Source organism: Octodon degus, unplaced genomic scaffold (assembly GCF_000260255.1).
Source record: "Octodon degus isolate 3935 unplaced genomic scaffold, OctDeg1.0 scaffold00258, whole genome shotgun sequence".
Classification (NCBI taxonomy): Eukaryota; Metazoa; Chordata; class Mammalia; order Rodentia; family Octodontidae; genus Octodon; species Octodon degus.
This window is the reverse complement of record NW_004524834.1, coordinates 2195870-2207765: the sequence shown is the minus strand read 5'-3', so window position 1 is coordinate 2207765 and position 11896 is coordinate 2195870.

Below are 11896 nucleotides of genomic sequence, written 5' to 3'. Positions count from 1 at the left end.
TTTGCTTGTTCTATTGTTCTTTTTTAAATTTTATGCCACCAGAAGTTTTATGTCATGGGAAACAGTATGCCAACTTTGTCACATGGGTGAACTTACTGCTGTCATGAATGTTGTTGATAATATCTTTTAGGAAGTATGCAATTATTCATAATTTTCAACAGAACACAAACCCAGATGAATTTTTTTAGAAAAACATACTGTCATATTCATTTTATTTAATTTTCATTGCAACATACTTTGAAGGCATATACTTCTTTTGCAGACAAAATGTTTGTCATTTAGTCATTAATTGCTGAAGGTTAAATTCTTTGTATGAATCAAAGGACTGGATACTTTGTCAAAAAATTTTCACTGTCACTGGTGTCCAAAGGCTATTCCTCTAAGTTATCCACTTGGGTATTATAGCATAATCAACTGATGTGCCTGATGTTACTATACAAATGACAGTTGCTCTGTAAATAACCATGTACTTTTGTAGAGGTGGAATTATGCATATATGTCTTATATATGCTATGAAAGATGTATTCCAGCATAAGATGTCTCTCAAAGAATACCCTGGACAACAAGATTATTGAAATTAAAAGTCTAGAACCAGAAAAGGTTCATATATACCAAGCATCACTATTTTTCAAATTAATATTTTTCTTTCTTTCTTTCTTCCCTTCTTTCTTGTGGTACCAGGGATTGAACTCAAGACCTTGCACTAGGCAGGCAAGCACTTATTCTACTGAGCTATCTCCCCAGCCCTGAATCCTCAGTTTCTTAAGTAGAAGCAAAAGTTTGAGTTAATACGATGAGTAATCATTTCTCCATGGCCTCATTTTTCTTCATATCTATGAGTAAAAAGACTGATAGTCTTGGTTCCAGATTACCTATCCATCATAGAGAAGAGCCACTGGCAGATAGGGATGAATTGTTTCTCCAGAAGAATGGCCAGATGATCACAATGTATCAGCAGCTCTTAGGTTCCTTGTGCGTCTTAGTTGCTTTTATCACTGATGACAGAAAATACCCTATACTGAAAATTAAGTCAGAAAAAGGTATATTTAGTCACAGATCAAGGGGTTAGAGACAGCAAATGCAGCAAGAAAAAAAAGAAAGGAAGAGGAGGGAGCCATCTAGATCCTCATTCGAGCCAGCATACAGGCCCGGAATGTGTGTATGTGGAACTTCCTCAATCAGACAGGCCTGGTATGGAACACTGAGGCTTAACTCCCTGCAGAGTGGATAGCATCAAGACCAACCTGCGGATGCAAGAACAGAATATCTTGCTAGAGTGGCACAGAGGGTTCAACTCCAAGGGCATCAGCAGAAAGAAGTAGAGCACAAGAGCTAGACCCCAGCCACACCCACCTGGATAAGTTTGAACTTAAAAGAAGAAGCAAAATGCATTCTCAGTCCATGAGCCTACCAGAACAAATGCAGGAGACAATAGCATAGAAGCAGTTGGAAATCACACACCTAAAATCTTTGAAATAATAGTGTCTAAAGTAAAGAATGAACTGCAGAAAGATATAGAGTAAATCATATCAGAAATAATTTCTGCACAGGGGCCTGGAGTTTGATCCCCAGGCCTGTCATGCCAGCCCTGTCCCCAGGGCATGCTGAGATGGTGATGGAGACTGGGTGCAGTGCTGTGTTCCTATAATCCCAACACTTGGGAGACTGTAAACAGGAGGATCACTCCAAGTCTGATCTTCGCAGTAAGAGCCTGTATACCCTGTACATCCTGTCCTAAACACACAAACAAAGCAAGAAATAATTTCTGAAGTTAAAAAAAAAGAAATGATAACTATAATGAAAGAAGTACTAAGTGCTTCTAAAGAAAGCACTGATAAAAAATAGAGGAGAATATAAAATGATGGAATCCGTGAATGACAAATATAGGAAAGAAATTTGCATGAAGCAGATTCAAAGAGCCAGATAGGAAATCACAAGTTGACAAAACCGTTTGAATGAAAATGAAAATAGATTTTCAAATTTTTTTTTTTTTTTTTTTGTGGAACCGGGGATTGAACTCAGGACCTTGCACTTGCCAGGGAAGTGCATATTCCACTGAGCCATCTTCCCGGCCCCAAGACTTTCAAATCTTGAAGACATGATTGCAACTATGGAAAAAGTAAAAAAAAATCTTTTAAAAACAACTAAGATGCAGGGAAAAATAAATTCAACATCTGCAAGACGATGCAAAGATGAACAACGTAAGACTAATAGGCATCAATGAGAAAGAAGGAGTCAATACAAATGATATAAAAAGAATATGGGCAGAAATAATAGAAAACTTCCCAAACATGGAGAAACAATCTGAAATTTAGGTAAGCAAAGGATATAGAACACCAAATAAATTTAATTTAACCCAATTAAAAGCACACCCAAACATATAATAATCAAGATTCCAGAAATTCAGCACAGGAAGAGTATACTAAAAACCACTAGAGAAAAGAAACAGATCATACTTAAAGGAAAACCCATCAGAATAATGGCAGATTTCTCTTCAGAAATCATCAAGTCAAGAAGAGCATGGAACAAAATACTTCAAGTCCTCGAAGAAAACAAATTGCAACCCAGACTGATATACCCTGCAAAACTCTCATTCAAGTATAATGGAAAAGTGAAATACTTCCATGACAAAGAACAGCTAGAGAATTTTATGAGGACAAAGCCAACCCTACACAGGCTACTAAAAGATATTGTAGAGAGGGATCAAAATGACCACAAATCCATGAATGAGAATGGAAAGAACCCACCAAATAGGGTAAATAATTAAACACAGGAGAAAAAGAGGTATACAATAGCAGTCTTTCAGTTATTCTTTTGTATCTGGCAGCAAAGTATTTCCACCAGCATACTGTACAAATGCAATTCTCCTGCACCCTATGGGTGATGATTCTGTCCACGTCTATAAAGTGGATATAAAGGATACAGTCCCACAAGTGACACCTGACCACAAGTAAGCATCATGGACACTGTCCACGTCTACCACATATAAAACTTTGAGCAATATCTCATCCCCAAACTATAAGAAATGTTGGCCATATATTTGCCATTCTAGTATTTTTGTGATGTTTTATTCTTAGTAATTCTTTATTATCATGAAAACTTTTTCTTAGTTGATATTTTTGTATATATTCACTTAATCAAATACTATGTAATTACTCTGAATTGATCACAGATTTGTACATATGATACACTACATTCTGGCCTCTTAGTTGAGCTCACAATTTAATTTTTGGATATTATTTTGAAATATTTAATTTAATTTTGAATTAATATTTAATCAATTTTCTGAATATTGTTTAATTTTAATTTTTGTTTTATGATTTATACTGCTTCTTTGACCTATGATCTACTTAAAAGACATTGCATAATATTTTCTCCTAGTATTAGAAACTTTAAAAAGTGTATTTCCATTTTCCATTGACTTTATATTAGTTCTTCCTTCTTTTACACACAGACACAGATACACACACACACACACACACACACGCACACACACACACACGTGAAAAAATATGTATATAACCTGACATAAGATTGATACTGTTTTGTGGAAATCTTCAATGACCTTTTAAATGGGTTCATCTGATATAATTATATTTTATGTAGTCCTGCATAACTAGCACTTTGAGAGCTCCTTATTCTTTATCTAGGACCATACATCAACTTCTCTTGCCTTCCGGATTATTGTCTTTGTTATTTTCTACATGCTACAACTGGATGTATTAGAATATTTTGAGTTTGTACAATTGGAAAATATACTAATTTTAACTTTCAAAGGTATGTTTACTAAGTACAAAACTCATTGAGGACAGATATTTTTTCTAGTCCTTTGAATAAATCAGTCCAATTTCTTAAAGAAATTAAAGGAGGGGGACTGCAAGCCTTTTTCCCCGTTGTATTATATGTAGGCTCTCTGCTTGTAGTATCTTCGTGCCCTTCTCTTGCACAAGCTCAGGATGTTCGTAAATGGAGGAACCTGGAACCCTCTTGAGTGACTTTGTTAAACTTCTAAATTTCTTATGCTGGCACAGTGTATGAACCATTACAAACCACTCCTTGTCAAATTGGCAAACAGACGCATTTGTTTAAACCAGTTTGCAGATGCAATGACATGCTTGTTCTTGGCTTTTCATAACTTGAGTGTTATAACACAGGTTTGAAAATCCATAAGAAGGGGCCGGGGAGATGGCTGAATAGAATACATGCTTCCCTGGCAAGCACAAGGGTCTGAGTTCAATCCCCGGTTCCAAAAAAAAAAAAAAAATCCATAAGAACAAGTAACAGGCTGTAAATATTGTATTACTTTAGAACCATAACAGTATGTCCGTGGTCCTCCAAAGAAGAATATACATCCCTTAATGAAAAAGGCATTTAGTCCATCTCTAAGAATTGCCAAAGTTCTAACAATTTCAGCATTGCTGTAAAATCCAAGTCCAAGTCTTTTCCCAGATGTAAGGCAAGCTTTTAGCAGAAAGCTCCTGTACAAAAGAGAAGTTATACACTTCTAATGTTCAATGGCACAAGAGAGACAGTTTGATTCCAAATGGTACAAATGAGAATACAAAAGAAGGGGACGAAAACAAGTCCACAACCCAGCAAAGGAAACATTCAAAACTTCTCAAGTTGATGTGATATATCAACCACTACTGTATGTTAATGCCTTCATTTCTATACCTTATCCTACTCTGTAAACAGGTAGTATTTTGTGTTCTACATACTACTCTCAGGGAACTGGGTGCAGTGAACTAGAGAAAGTACTGGTGCTATGAGTAGTGGTACCTTGTGAATAAAGAATTCTTTACCTCTGACTAGAGAGCCCTCTTTTTTTTTTTTTTTTTTTGGTCAAATACACAAAAAAATGGAAGACTAACTAGTTTGATTGTGGGTACAGTAAATTATTAATCTGTTCACAGTTTTTGACTTTGATGTTTGTAGTCTTCATAAACTATTACAGAGATTTAGGGAACTTTGTCCCTCAGATCTTCAAAACTTCACAGTCTAACCTCTATCTTCAGCTTAAATAAGCACTAGAATAAATCAATCTTTAGTGGAGGTAATTTAATTAGTTTGTTTTCACTATCTCTGTATCACTGACTTTCTGAAAGCCCTACTCTAGGAACACGTGCTGCAGTTGTAACTATGAACAGGTTCAAATTTATAGAGGATCTCAGTAATAAAAATACATAGATCCCTCCCCCTGAGGAATTAAAAATTAAAACAACTTTACAAAGCAAAACAAATATTCAGAAATCCAACCAAATTCTGATTATTTTCATAATGACTCCATTGTGATTCATTCTTGTGCTATTAAATGTTACTTTTCTGTTCTCTGTTATTTTTCTCACCTAAGTTCGTACTTTGTTTACCTACAGTTTTTTATCTGTAGAACCAATTTTAAATAACACACATGGGCTATCTTTTGATTTGTCAATACATCTACACATTTTTAAATGTATTTTAGTACAGGGTCTACAAGGTCTCACTACACAGATTGGACTTTTAGTGAGCCTCCTGTTTTCAGCCTCCCAAGCTCTGGGATTACAGGTGTGCACCACCACACCCAGTCTCATTCACTATCTCACTGCACCCCAAGGGCAGGGGCCAGCATGGTGCACTGGGGATGGAACCCAGGTCCCTATACCTGTCTAAGCAGGTGTTTTAGTCCCCTGAGCTATCTGGCCTGCCCTACATAGTGTAATATTCAAATCAGTAAACATACATGCTGAAACTTTTATAATTTCTTGAAGTGTTAATATTACAAATATTTTCATCTAACTGTTTTGAAATATGCATTATCATTACCTATGGTCATGCAATGGTGAAATAACATTCCTAAATTTATGTTTGTTTCTTAGTATGTGCTAAGAAACCTTTTCCTTGCCCTCTCTCTCAATGTTGCCACCATCTCTAATAACCACTATTCTACCTTTAACTTCTATTAAATCAATTTTTTTATAATTCATATGCTAGTGAGATCTTGAGATATTTTATTTTTATGTCTAGTTTATTTTATTTAACATAATGTCCTCAGTTTCCATCTATATGTTGCAAATGACAGAATTTCATTCTTTTAATCATGGATTAACATTCTTCGTGATGTACACATATTTCATTTATCCACAGTTAGTAGTCAGTTACTTCTTTGACGTTTACTGCTAGAGCTGTGGCAATCTGTGAGTAAAAATGTGTATTTCACATCCTTTGGCTTGTTATATTATAATTCAACATCAAAAGATTGAAATAATTAAAAAATTGCCTGATTTTAAAATTGTCAATAGATTTAAACAGATATTTCTCAAGGTAAAGCTTCCAAGTAGTCAATTGATTTTTAAAAAATACAGTATCACTAATCACCAGGGAAATATAAACCAAAGCCAAAATGAGATATCACCTCATTTCCAATAAAACAAGTCCTGGTGAAGATCTGGTGAAAAGAAAACTTTCCCCCTTTTAAATTATTATAGCCATTATAGAAAGTAATATGGAATTTCTGAAAAAGTTAAAAGTCATCTTTGTATTGATTAACCCTGCTGTATTTGTTCTAAATCTGTACCTCAATTCTGAGCTCTACCCTCCTTGACAAAATCTATGTTGTGCATTCTGCCTAAGTCTTTATATATGTTTCAAAATATTGAGAAGTCAAACAGTCTCTTTTGTATCACATGTATACAGTATCAGTGGCCTACCTGCCTCCAAAGTTCTGAATATTGAACTGCCTCTCTTGATTTAGATCGTCTACTGTCTCTATGATGCTGTCTTGCACAGTGCCTATTTTGTTGAGGTAGTGTATTACTCAAGGCTCGCCATCCAAGGAAATAGCTCTTGTTAGGACAACTATTTCAGGTAGCAATTCAGTTCTAAACTTCTATACATACTCTGAGTGTCACTTGGTATTTATGATTTACCAGGACATACTAGAATATAAAACACATTCGTGCAAAATCATTTCAGTTTATCTCATTAGTCGGTTAAAAGATAATCCTATAATTTTAATCACCATAATGTTTAAAATAAGAGAAAATAAGAAAGCAACATCAAACTTCAGGATATTTAAGAATTTCAGATAAATATAAAACTATTTAGTAAGTCAAATATGAGTTAGAGAAGTACACGTGAGACCTCTGACTAATGGCTAATAAATATTAGAACCTTGCATCACCAAATAAATCAGTAAAATTAACTAATTCAAAATATATTTTCAGTTAAATGGAAGTATATTTACAAAAAGAATAGAGAACTTACATACATGATGACACTTTATACTTTGTAGACATTATATGAATGTCCTCTAGCTTCTTTTTTTTCTTTCTTTCCTTTCCTCCTTTTCTCACTATCCCCTCCGTTACTTCCTTCAAACATTTTTTTTCCTTGATTCCTCCCTTCCTTTCTTCCAGCTGTCAGCAGTTTTACTTCAAAGTATTATACACTGTATTTCCAGGTTTATAAGTTCCTGTGTAGGATTTTCAGTTCTGCTTATTGGCCTGAATTAACTATTTGTGACCTAAGGACATATAAACTGCCTGCTTCTTTACACAAGAGTACTGGCTTCCCTTCAGCAGAAATCTCTGTGAGTATCAGGAATTTCGAGCAAGCTCACTCCTTTGATCACGTGGAACAGAAAAGTCTTCATCTTTCTGGTGGCTCAAGAAGGGAAGCAGCAACTCTTAGATGGGTAGGCAGCAGTCGTAGACAGAAGAACTGGCTTCATGGGATGGTCTTAAAGTGTTGTGCTCAGTATCTCCCAGTATCAAAGACCTCACTAGAAACACAAAATCCCTTCTGTCCTGGTGTCCTGTGGGCCGACAGGCCTTCACTATTCCAGGTAAGATGTCGCCTTCCATTTCATTAAAGTTCTTCCTCCCAGGCCTGCCATGCCGGCCCGGCCCCGGGGCACGCTGAGATGGCTATTGTGACTGGGCATGGTGGTGCACGCCTGTAATCCTAGCACTTGGGAGGCTATAAACAGGAGAATCACTCCCAGTCCGATCTAGTAGTGAAACCCTGAACACCCTGTGGACCCTTCCCTATAATACAGAAAAAAATAAATAAGGTTCTTTCTGTACAAAGTGCTTATTATGTTTAAAAATAGTCTTGTGTACTATGCTGAAAATTGGATGCTAGAATATCTGGAATAGTGTAGGCCTTGCTCTGCCTTGTGTAATCTTGAAGACAGCATGCAGACATAATGACTTTAATTTATCTTACCTAATTTGTATAAAAATTGCTACTCTGTCTACTTAGGAATCACTTCAAAATAAGACTGAGATTTAAATTAGATTAAATTGAGATTATCTTCTTAAAGTTCACACTGTGGGGGATAGAAATCATACTGCCCAACTATACTACCATCCTCTAAATGCTGAGTTAGGACTACACATGCTTCCTAAACAACATTAATCTCAGTCTTACCCAATTTCTTTTCTTAAGGTCTGTTACCTCACCCATAACCACTCTTCATTCCCATTTGTAGCCATTAGTGCACCTCCTAGCCATCATCAATGCTCTCCCTGTCTCACTCCTCTCCTGACCATATTCTATTATGGAGGGGCCCCGCTTTAAAATGAAAATCATATCATATTGCTTATCTCCATGAAATTCTTCCGGTTTCCCATTTCCCTTAATGTGAAGTTCATATTTCCTTAATGTGGTTTAAGTGTTTGTGTATGACTGGAACTCTGCTGCCCTCTCCAGTCTTTTCCAAAACTTCCCTGATTAAACCATACTTGTATCATACTTAAGGACAGAGAGGCGTTGTTCCAGATAGAAGAAAGAACACTGGCAAAGTTACAGACAGGTAATGCAGGTAGTGTGTTTGCAGATTGGCTTAGCAATGCTTCCAAATGAGGAGAAGGCAAGGATGAAGGACTGAAGAGAAAGAAGAAAACAAGGAAAATGTCAGCCCAGTGTGTGCAAAGCTTGGATTTATAGCTGCGTACAGATTTCCAATGCAGCTTTCTTGAGTCCCCACACATATCTTGTTAGAACACTGAAGTCTAGAACTGTATTTTGGAGTTTGAACGATAGTATTTCCAGGTCCACAAAACTAATAGTTGGAAAAAACTGTGAGAGAAACAGCCTAAGCAATGCAATGAACTTGAAAAAAAAAATAGCTGAAATTAAAACCTCCAAAAGTATTTTGAAAAAAATGTGAGAAATTAGGAGGAGGAAACCATCAACTATGTTGTAGACATTATGTAGATGCTAAAACTTTGTGAGACTGTGTAGAGTAGGACATCGTTGATGAAAGCGAGAACTGTGGTATTTTTCATTGGTCAGTGCAGAATTTTTTTCTGGAAAGCGTTCTGAAAACTGAGACTACTACACTACATAAAATGTCATCATCATTATGGTCAAGCAGTGCTATGTTAATATCCCTTTGGGTCGAGATCTTGAGTTATGAGCCATTTCTTGTGCTTGAAAGAAACTATATCTGAAGTAGTCTAGATGGATATCACCTGTCCTGTTTTAAGATCCTCCAGGGATGACTGAACATAACAAACTTGAGAAAGCAGCTTTTTGTAGCAACCCTGCCACTGTCCAGATATCCTTCCCATTTCACCATTTCCTAGATATATACCAAAATAATTTGGCCGAATTTTAATAGAATTTGGAAAGTATAACAGAATCATGATTGTGAGAGTTCTTTAAAATTCAGATATAGGCAACATATAAATTTTCCTCTTGATACCCAAAACTATAAAAGTACAAAAAAAAGCAAGATCTTTCCTAGCATTCCAATATCTGTTTCCACTGAAAACTTTAGCTGATTTTACTTATTTATTTATTTATTCATTTATTTTTTATATTTATTAATTAATTAATTTATTTTTGTGGAACATGGGATTGAACTCAGGCCCTGCGCTTGCTAGGGAAGCGCCCATTTCACTGAGCCATCTCCCTGGCCCCAGCCTGAGCTGATTTTAGTCATAGGTACTTCAGTCCACGCTAGTGTCTCAGAAAGGTGCAAGTACTATGAATGCTGTCATGCAAACACAAAGCTTTTGCAAAAAATTCTCCAAAATCCATTTACTAAATACCACATTCTCTCCATCCCTGTCTTATTCTGTTTTCTTCCATCTCTCTCCCATAGACACATGAATATGTTATATTTACTAAATTTCTTTTATGATAGTCAGGATAGTTATGTCAATTAATTTAGCATTTTTCCTACTAAAATAATTTATCTATTTCAAAGACACTCAGCTTTACTGAGTTAGTTCAATCAATAGTTACAAACTACACATTTTGAGGCACATAGTTGGAAAATGCAAACTGAACTAGAAGAAAGGTGAGCACAGCATGTCCTTGTTTTTTTCTGTGGGATTGGAATACAGAATACCCCCAGAGAACATGCTTTCAATTAAGGAAAAAGCACCTACTATGCATCCTTATTCAGACTGCTTACAATGAAACTTCAACTTCAAGCGTATTTTTTTTCTACTGACAATGGAACATGGAGTATATTTTTATTCCGAATAGTCTTAAAATAGTAATTTTAAATTTAGAAAAAACACCTCTCTCACTTTAGAAAGCCCTTCCTTATCCATCACTTTCATGCGCAAATGGTCTTCCTGTTTGACATTCTCTTTATTAAGAATAACAAGCCTCAATAGCACTTCTATTACCAGTCTACTGTGAATAGTTAACACTTAAGTTGAAGGAAGATTATTTCATTTTTATTTTTTATAGAACACCAAGGGAAAGGCTCGTGCACTGTCACATTTCATTTGCAGGTAAGCCTGTATTCATCTTAGGTTAACTGGTTACCATTACTCACTTTCACCCAATGTTTCCGTGTTTTTTCTTAGCGAGTGAAGTCTACTTTCATTCAAGAATGAATCACTTGTGCCTATTTGACATTTTTACAGCTCATAGATTCTTAATGAAAATTCAAAATGCATTTTCATTCCCAAGTATACAATCTTTTCTAAGCAGCAAGGTTTTCATTTTACATGTGTAGTTTGTTGATTTTCGTGTGTATTTGTAGAAAAATGTCTTCTTGGCTTATTCATAGAGAAATGAATGAGGGAGATGCCTGAAAGCATTGGTACTTGAAAGCATTTATTCAGCTTCTTTTAATCAAGGTTTTTACCAACCTATGACTTAGAAGAAAATACACTGCACTGTAAGTCCCTCAGGTCTGCTCTGCACAACATTAAAAAAAAATCTTGTTCATGCAAATAATGTGGGAATTATGGTTGTAGTTTGAAAATTTTACCAAAAAGATAAACTGTTCCTTGAGTAATGTAATATAGTTTGAATATTCCTCACTACATAAGTTTTATAGAGTAAAAAAGGGAATAACCAGAAAGGATGAAACCATCAAACATGGTTTAAAATTTTCAATATGTGAACATGGAAATAGTAAAGGAAACATGATAAGTAATTCAAAGGTAGAGGGAAAGGACATAGTATTGTTTGTATATTTTAGATGAAATCTACTGGATAAGTACTAACACTTTTGAGGGCAAAAGTTTATATTGCATAGCATGAGAAGAACATGCTTACAACACAACTTTTATTTGTTAAGCAGGTTACCCATAGGATTTGATTTTGTTTTGCGAAGAAGATAAATAAAAAATCATGAAGTACTTCCTACCCACCTGATTAATTCTTTACATCAGTAGCCCTTTATTGTATTGCCAGACACTTTGGGGAGAGGATTTTATTTTGTTTTCTGAGTTTTTGTTTTGCCATAACCAGGACTGAACTCAGGACCTTGAGCCTGCCAGGCAGGCTCTTACTCTATTGAGCAATCTCCCTGGCCTGAGAATTTTATTTGGATGTATGAGTGTGTTTTACAATAAAATGTATATCATTTAAGCTGTGCAATTTTTTAATTTAGATTTTTCAGAATTTCAAGGAAGCAACATATAGAAATGTATATGTTCAAGAT